The sequence below is a fragment of the Chiloscyllium plagiosum genome, unplaced genomic scaffold, assembly GCF_037043375.1.
Source record: "Chiloscyllium plagiosum isolate Xiang-an unplaced genomic scaffold, Cpla_swu_hap1 HiC_scaffold_36, whole genome shotgun sequence".
Classification (NCBI taxonomy): Eukaryota; Metazoa; Chordata; class Chondrichthyes; order Orectolobiformes; family Hemiscylliidae; genus Chiloscyllium; species Chiloscyllium plagiosum.
Window position 1 is genome coordinate 28,675,626 of NW_028270174.1, and position 18,942 is coordinate 28,694,567.

The window sequence follows — 18,942 nt, forward strand, 5'->3', positions numbered from 1 at the left end:
TGCCAAAGTATCTGAATCATTACAAAGGCTCCCAAGACCCAAAAAACATTTTGTCATCCGTTTTTTGTAAGGTACCTTGCCATGGCAACAAGTCAGAAAGTCATCCAATGTGTAACAGAAATTACTGAAGTGACAGCAGAACAAGTTCCTCTTGAAGTTATCTAAGTAAAATATCTAAAGCAGTCTACTTCTTTTGAACTGAGATGAAACGGATCAATGAATTCTCCAGCACCTTTCCTACTCAAATTTTTCATTCTGAGCACAAAAGACGTTATCAGCTTTGAAAATGCACCATTGTTTTCTTTTATGTAATCAGATTTTCTTTGAATCTGTACAGGTGCTATAAAGGAACATTACAGAAATATACAGAAGCAAAAAATCAATTTTGAATAAATTAATACATTGCAAGCAGCAGTATTATTTTGAGGAACAGAAATCCTGCTGCTTCAAATCATACTCCGGGTTGCTTGGACACTTCATAGATCTGGATCATTTTTCTCCATGTTTGAGATGGGATGATGTCTCATTGAATAGAACCATCGAATCCCCTTCAGTGTGGAAGCAGGCCATTTGGCCCACTGAGACCACACCAACCTTCCGAACAGCCTACCCTAATCTTGCATTTCCCCAGGTTAATCCATCTACCCTGAACATCCTTGGATACTAAGGCAATTTAGCATGGCCATTCCACCTAACCTTCACATCTTTGGACTGTGGAAGGAAACCGGAACACCCGGAGGAAACCCATGCAGGCATGGGGAGAATGTGTAAACTCCACAGACAGTTGCCCGAGGGTGGAGTTGAACCCAGGTCCCTGGCATTGTGAGGAAGCAGTGCTAACCACTGAGCCACCATGCCACCTTCTCAACAGACTGAATCTGACAGCAGAAATTTCAGATACCTCCCCCACAAAAAATAAATCTTATTGATGTCGCGTGGGGTCTATTCACTAAACAAGATTGCACTTCAATGGCTGTACTTTCCCTAATGCTGCAAAATGCAGCATTAATAATGTTTTGAATAATCTGCCACTCAGTTCTGTTTCTCTACAATATAATTTAATGTTTTGGACAAAGCTCCATATGCCTTGTATTCACTTTGCAAATTGTGCACAAAATATCACAGCTTAAATCTACAATTATTTGCCAAGTTTGAGACGGAATTGTCAGGAAACAATGGATATGAAAGCACCATGCCCATTGCTCAGTCACATGGAAAGTGACACAGAAAAGGAAAATCATCTTTAGATCAGGCAATTTTTAAAAAAAAAATAATACACATCTAAAAAACAGTGGTTAGCTTATGTTCAGTCAGGCACAACAGTTGAGTACAAAGGATCACTGGTTAGTATTCCTTATTCATTAATTTTCAAAGATGTGTGTAATGTACTGTAACACCTCTTAGTCCTTGCTCAGTGTCCTCTGTTACTGGAGAAGAGTGAGGCTGCACTGATTCAATCAACACAGATGAATAGAAGCAACAATAATATTCATAAACTCACTGAAATAATGGGCCTGCTTTGCCTCAACGAAGTAATAAGTTGTGCAGCAGTGTAGAGATGCAACAGATCCACATAGATCTCTGAGCTGGCAACTACAAGAAGCAGCCACCAGCTGGTAAGAACACACAGCTAAGTTGCACTGCCACAGTCCAAAGAAACACCAAGTCCAAGCGGCAGGGACAGACCACTATAAACACCGGAGGAAACATCAAAGAAGCGCTTCGCAGGAGGCTCCCAAGCACTGATGATGTCGCCTAGCCAGGGGACGAAACGTTTGCAACAAAAACTTCCAGCTCGGCGAACAGAACCACAACAACGAGCACCCGAGCTACAAATCTTCGCACAAAGAAACACCAGCAACCACTTCATTCTAACCCTAACCAGGGCGATGGTTCTGTCAGAGGAAGAAATAATAGGCAGGGGTCGCCCAGTGCAGGAGGGATTTGAGCTATTATGGTGCTGCTCCTCTGTGCAGAATATTCTTCAGTAGAGTTCTGAAGATGTTACTGAGACCAGAAGAGTATGGAGATTACAGGACAATGACGCAGTAAATGGAGTGGTGTGAACAACAGGGAGGAAGGTGCCAATGGCTCTGATCTTCAGCATATGTACTAAACGTCGTAAGAAAATCAATGATTTTGACCTATATCAAGTATGAAAAATGTACATTTGACACTGAGGTGTTCAATTGTTCTATGTTTGATTACGTGAATCTACTTAGTTTTGTTACTCACTTAGTTTGATTGATGAAGCCTGGGTGTTGACTTGGAGGAAAATAAATGAACTGAAAAAAAGTTAGAAGCTGCTAAAAGCATGAGAGAGCAGGCATTTTAAAAGTTTGTGAATAAAACCAGCTACACTATCGTGTCATTTCTGTATAGATTGGAAATATAAAATGTACACAACTTCCCACAAAGAATGTAATAGGAAACGATTGAAATGGCTGACCTTTTGCTCCAATTCTTGATCCTGTTACTTTGACCTCAACAGACAAGGCATAATGACTTTCCCATTCAGAGCGATGGCTAAAATAGCAATCAAACCCTGAACCCAATCTGCATGTTGGAAGGAGGATCTCGCCAATTTTCAGCTGGAGACCGTTCCACATTTTCAGAAGAACAGGTTAAAACTGGAAAACTCCAGTGAGTGTTCAATCGATGCATTCAAGATGGTGTTGGATTAACTCCCCCTCCCACTCCACCAGGGACATGCAGGTCCTTGGCCTCCTCCATCGCCAGACCATGGCAACACGACGCCTGGAGGAAGAGCGCCTCATCTTCCGCCTAGGAACCCTCCAACCACAAGGGATGAATGCAGATTTCTCCAGCTTCCTCATTTCCCCTCCCTCCACCTTATCTCAGTCCCAACCCTCGGACTCAGCACCGCCTCCTTGACCTGCAATCTTCTTCCCAACCTCTCCGCCCCCACACCCTCTCCGGCCTATCACCCTCACATTAACCTCCTTCCACCTATCGCATTCCCAACGCCCCTCCCCCAAGTCCCTCCTCCCTACCTTTTATCTTAGCCTGCTTGGCACACCAGCCTCATTCCTGAAGAAGGGCTTATGCCCAAAACGTCGATTCTGCTGCTCCTTGGATGCTGCCTGACCTGCTGCGCTTTTCCAGCAACACATTTTTCAGCTCTGATCTCCAGCATTTGCAGTCCTCACTTTCTCCCCGGTGTTGGATTATTGTTTGGATAAAAATAGTATGCAAAAGTTTGGGGGAAAAGGAAGAGATTGGCACGAGGTGATGATGCTCTTTTAATGAGTGGTCTAGGCATGATGGGCTGAATGGCCATTTTCTGTGCTGTAACACCTCTGTGTTTCTGAATGCAGGTTTTTCTGAATATGTTCCCTATTGTTGCCAAACAGGACAGCACATTCTGTAGTTCCAAATCCCATGTGAAGTCGTTTCAGTACAAGATACGTGGCCAATACTGTATTTTTTTGAATGATTTTATTTTTGATTTTTGAATGATTTTATTGTGACATGTAACTTACAGTGACAAAAAACAGTAAAGTTCAGTGAAAAGCTTCACCACTGTCCAGTGCCATTTTGAGTAGTTTTAAGAATGAAGATTAAAAGAAAAGGAAGATATGGGTTAAAGAGAGTCCATCAGTCCTGAGTTTGCTCATCACCCATGACACCACCACCCCTCCTCCACCAGCTCGCTGCCATCTACCTCAGACCTGACCAACATTGATATCGCCATTTTTTTTAGGGGCCATCCAATTTTTGATTGGATCGATTTTTCTCCACCGCTGCCTTGCTGCCACTCGCATCAGACCCACACTGCCAGGGTCACTGTGCCCACCTTGTCCATGTCGCTATGATGCCCACCACTTCACTGCTGCCAGTACCAGAGCCAAACAACGACCAAATCACCAATCCTCAGGTGCCATTTTTCGCTGCTGGGCTACCTAACTGATGCCGCCTCTGCCAATGTAGCAGCACCAATTCTGATGCCAGGTCCCACGCTCACCCCAGAAAAGTAATTAGGGGCTCACTTGAGTCCATACTGCACCTACTTGCCACCACCAATGCTGCCCGAGCTCAGGAAAAGAGGTAAATAAAGAAAAGCAGACAAAAATATAAGAAAAGAGTAAAAAAGAAAATAAAAGCAGTTGAAATAGACAAGCCCATCTCAGTAGCCCTACTCCACCGCCATCTTTTTTAGCTAAGTGTCAGTTCCATTGGGTCATATGGAAGGTTTCCTGATGTGAGGGCTTAACAAACTTTCTCTCCATGTTGTTCCCAACTCGCCATTTTAACCACCTTCCCAGTCTGTACAGCCTCTCTCTCACCTGATTCACTTCCCCATCTGACCATTCACTGTTCCCAGAACAACTCATGGCCAAAAGACCAGTGTACCTGACACCATCTTTAAAGTCCGCCATGGACTAACATTCCAAAACTGTTCTGCTTAGTGACTGACATACATCCTGAAGATGTCGGAAAAAGGCCCCATGATTTTCTGACAGAGACCTGGAGATTCAGGTGGACGGGCTATTGCAGAGAACGAGTGTCCTCTTCTCATGGCAGAGGAGTTCTCAACACTACAGTCTGGTATCTGCTCCAAGGTTACCACCAGGGGTCAATGCACAGTCCACAGCCTGGATGTATGGTAGCAGTACTGCTAAAAGGTCAATGACCTCCTACCCTATGCCAGGGTAAGTGACACACTTTTCTCTCTGCTACTCTCTCTCCCTCTGATACAACACCTACATCCTGCAAAGCCTGAAGCTCTACTACTCTCACTATAGACTGCGAATGTTTTCCTCACTCCCTCTCATTGCCCTTAGTTCACCCAGATCACTAACATTTGCCTCAGGCACCTCACTACCTTTCAACCACAGTCACGAGTGCTGACAGCTGTGCCACCCACTTCCATCTCACTCAATCCCTACTCTTCAATATAAGAGAAAAAAGCCCATGGCAGAGTGGGAACAGCCAAGACAGATGGAGCCTGACATTAGGTTTCTCATTCACTATGAGAAAGAATCCTGGCCCAGTCTTGAGAAAACGAGGACACCTCTTGAGGGAATGCCAAAACATCTCTGTCCTGCCAACTGAGTAATTATACTCTTCATTCCACTTTGATTCTCACATTAACCCTGCTGGCCATATCATTCATCTATAACCCCTACATCCTCTTTCTTCTGTGTCCTGGATATCCATGACCCAATGGAGAAATGGTTGCTCCACCAGAAACCATCTCCTCTTCGTTTAAGAGGTACTGCCTCAGAGTAGGAATCAGCAAGGCTGCCTCCTGCTCCCACCACAAGCCCAGATACTCATACCTCGATACCTTGATAGTCCGATGAGCACCTCACCCTGATAGCTCTGTAGCTGGCAGAGCTGACCCTGGCCGGAAGGTCGGATACCACCCCGTACTCAGGCCCAGGCCAGAGAGGATCCTGCACTGTCAGCGATCAGGGAGATCATCCTACATGCACAGTGAGGAACACCAGACTGGAATGTGGGGAGGAATGTCCCTCCTTTCCCAGAAGCTACATGAGTGGGAACCCAGCGGCCTCAAGCATGTGAACATCTGGCTGCCCCCAGCTGCAAGTATATTCCAATGGTCCCCAGGCCTGAAAGCACAGCCACAGGGGCAGTGACAACCTGGCCCTCACTTAAGGAACTCCTTCCTCACAAGAAGACAGGGCAGTGCCAGAAGGCACCCAGCCAGAACGAGAACATTCCACAACATTCAGAACTTAGTTAGAAGATGCAGCAAGTTGCTCTTGGTGGTTGAGATAGGACCGCTGAACTTCTGCCACATTGCTTGCCACAGCCCTTGTCTTTCAAGCTTCAGTAAGATTCCACCCAAACCTCTGATAGTACTTAAGATATGTTCTTCCATCGCTCTCAAAAGTTCTCTGATACTTTGCTGTCAAGATGCAGTTACGTTCACAGAAGCAGAGTTGTGTGCTACAAATTAACAGTGTGCTCCAGGGACAAATATCACAGTCACTACATCCCAAGTTTGTCACTCTGCCTGGTTTTAATCAATCTGATCCCTATTAAACAAGCTCACTGCACCACCAATGGCACAGCGGATTGAGCAAGAGTCTGAACAGATTCTCATTTATTTTCAATGTGTGTATGTGATGGCATCTGTCCCGTCCCTCTGGGAAGGTGGCACATGCAGAGATCTTGAAACTCATTACTGGCAGTGTTAGCTGGCTCTAACGTATGAAAGAAAGCTGCAGAAAGGCTTGACTAAAATATGTCACAGTTTTATAAATATAGAACACAGAATGACCATTTAGTCCTTTTTTTGGCATATAGGTGCTGTCTAGACTATGTTAATGGACAAAAGGCATTGTTTGATTTTAGCTCAATTGTAAAGATCATATCATTTCATTTTTTGTATTTCTGAATGTGGCTTGACATGGGAAATAGGTGGTTTTAAAACCCAGGATTGTGGAAGGGATTGGTGCACTTTTAAAAACAAGTTACTGAAACTTTTTGTGTGTGGTTTTTACACTGCTGCTCTGTTTAATCACTGGGAGAAGTTATTTGTGGATAGCCTAATACCAATAGGTGTATGCAGAGAGAAATCTGGATGGGAACAAGTAGCTGATCAGTTTATCCAATGCCAACAATCAGAGGTGCCAGAGGTCATCGGCCCAATGACAGCCCCCGACTGGTTTCTGGTAGCTAAACTGCTTATGGGCATGAGCAATAAAGTGAGAAGCCTTCAGACCTCTCGAAAAGCAAACTGTGGATCTTTGTCTCTGCATCTGCAAGTATTATTAATACTTGAAGCTTGTAGAAAGAAAGATATCCTAACAGTTGCTGTAAGCTGATGCACTTACTTAGTTGCTAATAGGCTTTACACTTATTGTACCCATTGCCCTGTGCCTCTTGCAAAGAAATGCAGGAGTCTGGAGAAAATAGTTTGAAGAACAGAAAGTCCTCTCAACACACACTGGGCTGGTGTTATTGAACTGTATTTCCCAGCTTATTTTCCCGTCTGATCATAGTACAAATGGTTTTTGTTTGCTTGTGTCTGTATGTGTGTGTGCTGTTGTTTTAAAAAGGGGTTCGAGTTTTAACAAGTAGAACCATAGTTTAGATGTAAGTAGAGTTTACTTATCTGCATAAGCAATTGTTTTTATTAAGTACATAAATCTGATCAGTGTTTTCTGTTATTTTTATTCCAACACACAGATAAATAGGTGACTTGCATACTTTGGATAAGATAATTAAATGCTATAGCGAATGCAGAAGTAGTGAGGTTTCAGAATTGGTGCACATTTCCATGTGGGTAATAACACAGGACATCTGTTAGGAATCTGATGGCAGTACATTATCCACAGATTTATATTCTGTTTCAGCCTCTTTTGCATGGAATTCTATCATCAACCATTGGAGTTAAGATCACACCTGGAAGCAAAGTTAACAGCTAGCTGCTTGTAAGTAGGGAGTACCTATGCAAAGTGGAGTTGTCAACACCTTTCAGAGACCTAAGAAATCGGGTCCGGGAGCAATACAATTAATGTCATAAGAATGTCTGACGTGCGAAATAAGTCATTAATATTCTGTGAAATGTGGTGCAGGGGGCCTGGCCAGACCTGGAGGCATCTTTCAGTGAATACCAGTCAGGGTTGGCAGAATGATCATGGGGCATCACACTCAGCACGATATTGTCAGCAGCACATTGAATCAGCAAGAGTAGCGAGACGCAGAGTGTAGAGTCTTGGCTAAGGAGAAGGTGGAGAAGGGTGAGGAACAGATGATGAGAGCAATGCATCACCAGCAGCACAGTGAGGGCCTCATTACTGGCAGGTTTACTCAGCTTTATGAAAAGTAGTAATTTAACTACTTTCCCACAAATGCAAAGCAGTCCTACAAACAACCAAGTATCCCTTGCAAATCCATTTCACATCCTCCACTGGTTATCATCAATTCCCATCTTCTCATTCATCAGCAAATAATGGAAAAGAGTACTTACCCGCTAGCAATCAAAAAGAAGCAAGATGAAAAAGAAATGCAAAAGAGTAATATTTACATGCTTCAAGTAAATGATAGGAAATTATCAACCAGAACATTAACTAACATATCCCATACCCATTAAATGCTGCAACTGAAAATAGAAATCTTTACTCATCCTTTGACTGGAGCTTCTGCCTGGTGGTGAGCCCTTATAGTTTCATTACAGGTAGAGACACACTGCCTAGCAGCCAGCTTTGCTATTGTGGTGCTGTTGGCCTATATCTGTTTTAGAGCTCATGAGGATGCAGCCAAAGACTGCTCCAACTGTGAGTGTGTGAAGATGTAGTCATCTTCACATGAGGCAGTTTCTGGGGCACTGACTGGGGAGGTCAGGAAGTCTTTTTTCACAATCATCTCTGTCATGGCCCAGTTTTGGCCTGGCAATCTGTGTACACTTCAAGGTAGTACACAGCAGCCTGGCATTCTGTGTACACTTCAAGGTAGTACACAGCACCCTGGCAATCTGTATACACTTTAAGGTAGTACACAGCAGCCTGGCAATCTGTGTACACTTCAAGGTCAAGACTAGCATTCACCATCTGGGGTTAGGTGAACCCCAGTGTGTTCAAACCAGCCTTGTTGAAGGTCCACATCCACCCATTTGCAGTCAGCCACTTTTTTCATGGAAGAAGATGTCACTTCAATACCGTATGACAGCATATCACTAATACTCTTTCAAGCTCTCAGCAATTATCTCTCTCTTTCTCTCATAGCTTATTGAGTCAAGGAGGATGCTTACCACAGGGTAACTCCCATGCAAACAGGCTGCACATGGAGTTCTTTAAGGAGGGGAGGCTATCACACTGCTGCTACCACATGGTTCTAGCTGACCTGCAGATGCTCGCACTCTTACCACTTGCCTTAAGGAAGGATTTATTGATGATCAACCTGTTTGTCTACGATATGAATCCACCATCTACGGCCATCAAGTCCCAGAGACAGGCTCAAACCTGGGCCTTCTGGTTCAGAGGTGGGAACATTACCACTTCACTGTAAGATGACCCCACTAGACTGCAGTGTGCTTGGATAGCCTGTGAAGACATCACATGTTCTTTGCTGCTGCTCAGTAAGTATCCCCTTCATCAACATCCGTTAGAGACAGTATTCATTTCCAGCTGAGCAAAACTTTAGAGGGTTCTGCACCTTCTGATGGCACTGTCAATTGTTGCCCCCTCAGTCCACCACATGGAAGCCCAAATATCTCTTGAACTCATCCCACCAAGGTGCATCTGTCTGAATTGGTGAATTCAGTTCCCACCAGTTCTAAAACCGTGCATCATCAGAGCTCATCAAATGACTTTGAAACTTCCTGCTTGACCTGAGGATGTCCTGCTGGTGATAAAAGATACTAGTAAGCATGGAGAATATAAGAGTGTTTGAACTTATCATTATGTTCAGAACCATATTTCACTCTTTTGGCATCACATCAACAACGCTGAGCTTTATCTTTCTTGTAGCTGTCTTATGCCGTCATCAGGTAGCTGAAAGGCACCCATTCTCTCTATCTCTGACAACCACACCAAGCCATCGCTGATCTCCAATGTCTCATGCTCTGTAGCATTCACTGATCTCCAATGCCTCATTCTCTGTAGCCTTAGCTGCAAGATCTCTAATGCTCTGTCCTCTCAGGATTCCACCCTCAGGTGTCAGTCTGTGTGGAATTTGCATTTTCTTTCCCATTATGAATGGGTTTCAGGCTCCTCCACTATTCCAATGAAGCTCAACAAAAATTCCAGGAACAACACTTGATCTTTTAAACTCTTCCTTCATCTCTCTGCCTGCTTCATTACATTTCACCCTTTAACTCTGTTTCTCTCACCTCTGACATTGCCTGACCTACTGATTATTTCCAGAATTCTCATCATTTTTAATTTCAGATATCCAGCATCCAAAGCACTTTGCTTTTGTAACACTTTCTAGTTCTGACAAAACTGAAATATTAACTCTGTTTTTCTCTCTTTACAGATGCTGCAAAATATTTCCAGCATAGATTCCAGATTTTGAACCTCCATAGAATCTCTACTGTGAGGAAGCATGCCATTCAGCCCATCAAGTCCACACTGACCCTCTGAAGAGCATCCCACCCAGACCCACCCCTAATATATCCCTGTAACCCTGCATTCCCCATTGTCAATCCACCTAACCTGCAGGTCTTTGGACTGTGGGATGAAACCCATGCATAATGCTGGGAATACGCAAACTCCACACAGACAGTCGACCGAGGGTAGAATTGAACCCAGATCCCTGATACTGTGAAGCAGCAGTGCCAACCACTGAGCCACCATGCCTCCATGATATGTTTGCTTTTGTATCTCCACAGATTGTGAATTGAGTCAGAGTCTTTCCTCATCTGTATGACTCACACTCTGCAACTGTTTCTCACTGGATCATTGTGAGAATCCAAATGTTTCTTTTCTTTTTGAAAGGGAATGAACGGAATGAAAAGATTCAGGACCTGAGATGGCAAGAAATATTGAAAGTTCTGTCAAAAAGTAAAATGGAAGCAGGTTTAGGATTAGGAATGTTTTAAGGTTGAAGTCCAACATGGCTCCTGTATAAATGAAGTAGGAAAGAACTTAAACAAGGAATTAGGAGGGCTAGAAGAGACTAGAAATGTCCTTGGGAAGTAGAATTAAGGAGAATCCCAAGTGCATTTAAAATAAATGAAAGATTACCTCAGAAGTTCAGCGTTCTTCAGTTTCTTGGTGGCAGTTGGAGTGGGAGGAGCGACAGCAAGGATCAGAGGCCTGATGGGAAGGTAAGTTTAAAATATATAAAAGCTTACTTTGTGTATAGGCAGAACGCACACTGAGCAGGAGCGGACACGGGGCCGTTGGGTAAGTGAGGCTTTATATTTGGGTGGTTGCTTTACCCGAAACACTACTCGGGTACTGTCTCCAACCTGTCTTCCTCCTGTAACCAAAAAAACTTCTGTGTGCGGTTTTGTAAGATAACTAGTTTCTTTTTTTAAAAATTTTTCAGTAGATTTGTTGGGAAGTTAGAACAGTGGGCATGGAGGTTAGGGGCATCACTAGTATCCCTGCTGACTGCATCTATGGGAAGTGCACCCAATTCCAGCTCTTTGAAAACCGCGTTAGGTAACTTGAGCTGGATCTGGATGAGCTTCAGATCATTCAAGAGGTGGAGGGGGTTATAGGGAGGCGTTACGGGGAGGTAGTCATACCTCAGGTAAAAGAAGAAGGTAGATGGGTTACCGTCAGGGGACATAAATGGAACTACCAGGCAGTACAGGGATCCTCTGTGGCCGTTCCCCTCAGCGACTAGTATACCATTTTGGATACTGTTCGGGAGGGGACAACTTACTAGAGGTAAGCAATGGGACACAGGTCTCTTTGCTCAGAAGGAAAGGGGGAAGAGGAGTAGAGCTTTAGATATAGGGAACTCCATAGTTAAGGGGACAGAAAGGAGGTTCTGGGAATAACAAAGACTCACGGTTGGTGTGTTGACTCCCAGGTGCCAGAGTTGGCAATGTCTCTAATCGTGTTTTCGGGATCCACAAGGGGGAGGGGGAGCAGCCCCAAGTCTTGGTCCACATAGGCACTAATGGCATAGGTAGGAAGAGAGATGGGGATTTTAAGACAGAAATTCGGGGCGCTATGGTGGAAGCTTAGAGCTAGAACAAACAGAGTTGTTATCACTGGTTTGTTGCCCATGCCATGTGCCAGTGAGGCAAAGAATAGGGAGAGAGGAGTTGAACACGTGGCTACAGGGATGGTGCAGGAGGGAGTGTTTTGGATTCCTGGATAATTGGGGCTCATTCTGAGGCAGGTGGGACCTCTACAAACAAGACGGTCTTCACCTGAACCAGAGGGATACCAATATCTTGGGGGGGGAAATTTGCTAATGCTCTTTGGGTGGGTTTAAACTAATTCAGCAGGTGGATGGAAACTTAAATTGTAGTTCAAGTATACAGGAAGTTGAGAGTAGTGAGATCAGAACTAAGATTTCAAGATTGCAAGAAGTTGATTTGAAGTGTGTCTACTTCAATGCCAGGAGCATCCGGAACAAAGTAGGTGAACTTGCAGCATGTGTTGATACCTGGGATTTTGATGTTGTGGCCATTTCGGAGACATGGATAGAGCAGGGACAGGAATGGTTATTGCAGGTTCTGGGATTTAGATGTTGCAGTAAGAACAGAGAAGGTGGTAAAAGGTGGGGGCAAGATTATTAGTCAAGGACAGTATTACGGTTGCAGAAAGGACTTTTGAGGACTTATCAACTGAGGTGGTATGGGCTGAGATTAGAAACAGGAAAGAAGAGATCACTCTGTTGGGAGTTTTCTAAAGGCCTCCGAACACTTCTAGAGATGTAGCAGATAGGATAGCAAAGGTGATCCTCAACAGGAGCAAGGGTGACAGGGTAGTTGTTATGGGGGACTTCAGCTTCCCAAATATTGACCAGGAATACTATGGTTCAAGTACTTTAGATGGGTCAGTTTTTGTCTAATGTGTACAGGAGGGTTTCCTGACACAGTATGTAGACAGGCCAACAAGGCACAAGGCCACATTAGATTGGGTAGTGAGTAATGATTCTGGCCAGGTGTTAGATTTGGTGATAGTGACCACAATTCAGTTATGTTTACTTTAGTGATGGAAAGGGATAAATGTTTACTGCAGTGCAAGAGTTATAGCTGGGGGAAGGGCAATTACGATGCGATTAGGGAAGATTTAAGATGCATAGGATGAAGAAGGAAACTGCAGGGGGGGTGGGCACACTTGAGATGTGGAGCTTATTCAAGGAACAGCTACTGCGGATCCTTGATAAGTATGTACTGGTCAGGCAGGGAGGAAGTTGTCAAGCGCAGGAACCGTGGTTTACTAAGGAAGTTGAATCTCTTGTCAAGAGGAAGAAGGCAGCTTACATTAGGATGAGAAGTAAAGGCTCAGTTAGGGTGCTTGAGAGTTACAGATTAGTCAGGAAAGACCTAGAGAGAGAGCCAGAGGGGACATGAGAAATCTTTGGCAGATAGGATCAAGGAAAACCCTAAGGCTTTCTATAGATATATCAGGAATAAAAGAATGACTGGAGTAAGATTAGGGCCAATCAAGGATAGTAGTGGGAAGTTGTGCATGGAGTCAGAGGAGATAGGGGAAGCACTAAATTAATTATTTTTGTCAGTATTCGTAATAGAAAAACACAATGTAGTTGAGGAGAATACTCATATACAGGCTACTAGAATAGATAGGATTGAGGTTCACAAGAAGAAGGTTTTAGTAATTCTGGAAAGTGTAAAAATAGATAAGTCCCCTGGGCCAGATGGAATTTATCCTAGGCTTCTCTGGGAAGCCAGGGAGGGGATTGCAGAATCTTTGGCTTTGATCTTTACGTCGTCATTGTCTACAGGAGTAGTGCCAGAAGACTGGAGGATAGCAAATGTTGTTTCCTTGTTCAAGAAGTGGAGTAGAGACAACCCAGTAATTATAGACCAGTGAGCCTTACTTCAGTTGTGGGTAACATGTTGGAAAGGGTTATAAGAGATAGGATTTATAATCATCTAGAAAGGAATAATTTGACTAGGGATAGCCAACACTGTTTTGTGAAGGATAGGTAGTGCCTCACAAACCTTACTGAGTTCTTTGACAAGGTGACCAAACAAGTGGATGAGGGAAAGTAGTTGATGTGGTGTATATGAATTTCAGTAGGGTGTTTGATGAGGTTCCCCATGGTAGGCTATTGCGCAAAAAAGGAGGCATGGGATTGAGGGTGATTTCACAGAATGGACCAGAAATTGGCAAACTAAAAGAAGACAGTGGGTGGTGGTTGATGGGAAGTATTCATCCTGAAGTTCATTTACTAGTGGTGTACTGCAAGGATCTGTTTTGCATCCACTGCTTTTTGTCATTTATATAAATGACCTGGATCAGGGCATAGAAGGATTGGACAGTAAATGTGAGGATGACACTAAGGTCGGTAAACTTGTGGATAGTGACGAAGGATGTTGTAGGTTACAAAAGGACATTGATAAGCTGTTGAACTGGGCTGAGAGGTCCCAAATGGAGTTTAATGCAGAAAAGTGTGAGGTGATTCCCTTCGGAAAGAGCAACAAGAATGCAGAGTACTGGACTAATGGTAAGATTCTTGAAAGTGCAGAAGAGCAGAGAGTTCTCGGTGTCTACGTACATAGATCCTTGAAAGTTGCCACCCAGGTTGATAGGGTTGTTAAGAAGGCATACAGTATGTTAGCTTTTATTCATAGAGGGATTGAGTTTCAGGACCATGAAGTCATGCTGCAGCTGTACAAGACTCTGGTGCGGCCGCACTTGGAATATTGCGTACAGTTCTGGTCACTGCATTATAGGAAGGATATGGAAGCTTCGGGGAAGGTTCAGAGATTTACTAGAATGTTGCCTGATATGGAGGGAAGGGTAAAAACAATGACTGCAGATGCTGGAAACCAGATTCTCGATTAGTGGTGCTGGAAAAGCACAGCAGTTCAGGCAGCATCCAAGGAGCAGTAAAATCGACGTTTCGGGCAAAAGCCCTTCATCAGGAATACAGGCAGAATGCCTGAAGGGCACCCACCTTTCTCTCCACCCTTCAGGCACTCTGCCTGATATGGAAGGAAGGTCTGACGAGGAAAGGTTGAGCGACTTGAGGCTGTTTTTGTTAGAGAGAAGAAGGTTGAGAGCTGACTTAATTGGGACATACAAGATAATCAGCAGGTTAGATAGGGTGGACAGTGAGAGCCTTTTTCCTCAGATGGCGATGGCTAACACGAGGGGACATAGCTTTAAATTGAGAGGTGATAGATATAGGACAGATGTCAGAGGTAGGTTCTTTACTCAGAGTGTAATAGGGGCTTGAAGTGCACTGCCCGCAACAGTTGTAGACTTGCCAAATTTAAGGGCATTTAAATGGTCATTGGATAGGTATATGGAAGAGAATGGAATAGTGGAGGTCAGATGGGCTTCAGATTGTTTCACAGGATGGCAAAACATTGAGGGCCGAAGGGCCTGTACTGCTCTGTAATGTTCTATGTTCTATGCTCTATTTCGAAGCAAGAAGATAGGCAGGGAAAGGCTAGGTCCATTCAAGGGCAAAAGAAGGAATTTATACATCAAACAGAGAAAGGGGGTGAGGTCCTTCATGAATATTTCTCATTAGTATTCACCAAGGAGAAGGACATGGATGATGGTAAGATTGGAGAGGGAAAGTTGATATTAACCAGGAGGTGGTGATGGGTGTCTTGAAAAACATTAAGCTAGATAAGTCCTCAAGTGATGGGACCTATCCCTGGATAATAATGGAGGGAAGGACGAAGATTGCTGAGGCTTTGACAGAAATCTTTGTATCCAGAAGACTGGAGAATAGCCAACATTGTTCCTTTGTTCAAGAAAGGATAATCCAGGAAATTATAGGCTGGTGAGCCTTACATCAATGGCAGGGAAATTATTGGAGAAGGTTCTTAGGGTTAATTCGTATTTAGAAAAGAATGGACTTATTAGGGATAATCAGTACAGCTTTGCGTGGGGGAGGTCGTGTCTCAAAATTTGACTGAGCTTATTGAGGAATTGGTAAAGATGATTGAAGAAGGTAGGAGAGTGAATGTTGTCTACATAGACTTTACTAATGCATTTGACAAAGTCCCTTATGCTCGGCTGATCTGGAAGATTCAGTCACTTGGGATCCATGATGAACTGGTAAGTTAAATACAACATTGGCTTGCTCATAGAGGATAGTTGCAGACGAGCTTTTCTGACTGGAGGTTTTTTCACAAAGGTCAGTGCTTGGACCTCTAAATATATAAATGATTTGAATGAAAATGATTAGTAAATTTGAAGACAACACGAAAATTGGTGGAGTTGTGGATAGTGAGGAAGGTGGTCAAGGATACAGCACAGGATATAGATCCATTGGAAAGTTGGGCAGAGAAATAATAGATGAAGCTTAATCCGCATAAGTGTGAGGTGATGCATTTTGGGAAGTCAAATGCAGAGGAAAGTAGACAGTAAATGGCAGGACCCTTAGGAGCATTGACATACAGAGGCATTTTGGGGTGCAAGTCCATAGCACCGTGAAAGTTCCAAAACAAATGGATACGGTGTAGAGAGAGGGTACAACGAGCTTCCTCCATCGGTCAAGTTGGAATGTCATGTTGTAACTGTATAAGACTTCAGTTAGGCCACAGTTGGAGTATTGTGTGCAGTTCTGGTCACCACACTACAAGGACGATGTGGAGGTTTTAGAAAGATTGCAAAAGAGGTTTACCAGGATGGTGCCCTGCATTGGAGCATATTAGCTATAAGGACAGTTTGGACAAACTTGGATTGTCTTCGCTAAAGATATGACCTGATAGAAGTATAACAAATTATGAGAGGCATGAGAGGGTGGCTCTTCAAGAGTCTCTTTCCCATGGTAGAAATGTCAAACACTAGGGGACATAGATTTAAGGTGAGAGGAGGAAAGTTTAAAGGAGATGTGGGAGACAATTTTTTTTGACACAGAGGATAGTAGGTGCCTGGAATGTGTTACAGGGGAAGTGGTAGAAGCAAATACAATGGCAACATTTAAGAAGCATTTCGACAGATACTGAACAGGGAGGGATACAGACTTTATGCAAGCAGATGGGATGAGTTTAGAATGGTACCACAGTTAGCCCGGATATGTGAGCCAAAGAGCCTGTTCCTGTACTGTACTGCTATACTGTTCTATGTTCTATATTCTATGCTCTATGTTCTATATAACTGGACTTATTCAATTTATTAAATCTAAATGTATGCCTGACATTTATCTGGAAGGAGTATTTAAACACTTTGTGTTGTCTGTGTTATTTCAAAACCAGAACCCAAAAAACAAGAGCAGCAAGTTTTTTGGTACCAACACATTGGCAAAAAAGCAGATCTTCGTGTCGCTTTAGGAGTCTCAATGCACACAATGAGGTTAAAGTCAAAACAGCAATTCTCAGACAGAAATGACACGACAAGGCTGGTTGTTGATAATTCTAGGGTTAATTTATAATCACAGTCCTTGGTCACTCATCTGCTAACATAAATAATTTCTCAAGGCAGCTACTAATTACAAACATCTGCAAATTACCAGTGGGAGTTAGTTGCATAGGAGCAAACCAGAAATTAAAGTAATTATATGAGCAAAAAAGATGTCGGATAAAGAAAATTTTTTGTGGACAAAGAGGCAGTCTCAATTAATCCTGGGCTCAGTCCCTGCTCTCCATCATCTCCATTTTACATACTTAAGGGAAATCCCTGAGCATGTGCAACCTTGAATTAAGAAACAGCGATTTTTAAAAAAAGCATATTTTGCACAAAGGTTTCATTAAATTTGAAAGCTCGATCTCAGCACCAGGAATTAGTGAATTATATATGCTTTTTGTTTGGAGGAAAGGTGTCTTACATGTGTCATCATAAAGCTATTGTTAATTTATCACGTCAAGTTGAACTATATATTTTTCGCCATGGCTAAGCAGTTTCCTGACGATACCATGATATGCCAACCTTGATTGGCACACTTTGACTTTCATTCATTCGGCTTCATGCTGAATAAAGACACTCAGTACTTTACCTATAATTGGAATAAATTGTTCTGTGTTTGAATTGACCTCCACGTTTGCAGTTTTGAATGTTAGGGAACAGACTAAATCCCTTAAAATATATCGCGAAGAGAGCCTAGGCCCCAACTTTCTCTTATTTTTTTAAAGGCAAGTGTAAGGCATTGTGTTCAGGATGTAATTCGATTGTTCAAAAACTAGGCTTGCAGCAAAACACACTTTATTTTTACACTATAGTTAAAACACAAACAAAAGAAAGAAAAATTGGAATAACTTAACAGAATAATAGATTATTTAACCACAAAATAGCAATATAGTTACATTCCATAAAGGAACTCTTGGCAAGGGCAAATTCAGTAAAATAGATTTTCTCCTGAAATGGAGAATTGCATGTGAGACAAGAACATCAAGAGAAATCTCTGAGGGAGAGAGGCAGAACTCAAGCATTTTGCTGTACAGAGAGAGATGTATGGCAACTTCCAAACCCCAATAGCTACTGAAAGTTAAATTAAAATCCTGGTTCTGTGGAGCTTGACCCCTTCATGCTGCTAATATTGTTCCAACTATAAAAAAATCTCAAGGCCTCAGAAGCTGTTTACTTTATTGCTTGGAACTGACTGCTCGGTACTTCTGTCTCAATGTCTTCATAAAAAAAAAATACAATACATCTCTTGAAGCAATTAAATTGTCACATGAATTTTAAGTGAGTAACAAAGTTTGAGAATGTGAGAAAATAAGCCTTTCAGCCCATCTCCCTCAGACCCTGTCAGTCAGATTTACATAAAGGTATTGTTCAGATTATTTTCAGCACTTGAGAGACCTGGTGCAACTCCAAACTACTTTTTGTTTCCAAATTTACTGACCACACAACTGAACCAAGCAGAAATTGTCCATTAGAAGCCCATTTTTGCATGTTGGTAACTGGAAACCCATGCCAGACATTTTCAATAAAGGTTCTGCCTCTTTTCAGGGGAATTCTGCCATTTCTTCCCATTTCAGAAATCTGCTTGAAAAACTAGTCAAGCAGACCTCAGGCAGCCTGTGATCTGTTGTCCAGGCAGCCTGTGATCTGTTGTCCATTTTAAATTCCAATTTGCCTACCATTGTTAATTCAGCCTATCGGGAAATATAAAAGAATTCTTAAATACACAGTCTAGTTGTGCAATTAAAACCTGGAAATTACACTACTGGTCTGAACTGGAGATCCACTTTCAGATATATATGACAAGTTCAGACCATTTCCAGCATTTCCAAGTATAATTTGTTCTTATTTCTGACTCTTCAGAGTTTGAAAGCAGATAAGACCATAAGACATAGGAGCAGAAATTAGGCCATTCAGCCCATCAAGTCTCCTCCGCCATTCAATCATGGCTGATAAGTTTCTCAATCCCATTCTCCCGCTTTCTCCC

General features: G+C 42.9%; 1 long non-coding RNA gene across 1 annotated transcript in view; it reads right to left on the minus strand.

Moving 5' to 3' along the window:
- LOC148139918 (uncharacterized) overlaps positions 1-18,942 on the minus strand; it is a 182,856-nt gene that overhangs the window by 116,509 nt on the left and 47,405 nt on the right. The window lies entirely within an intron of this gene.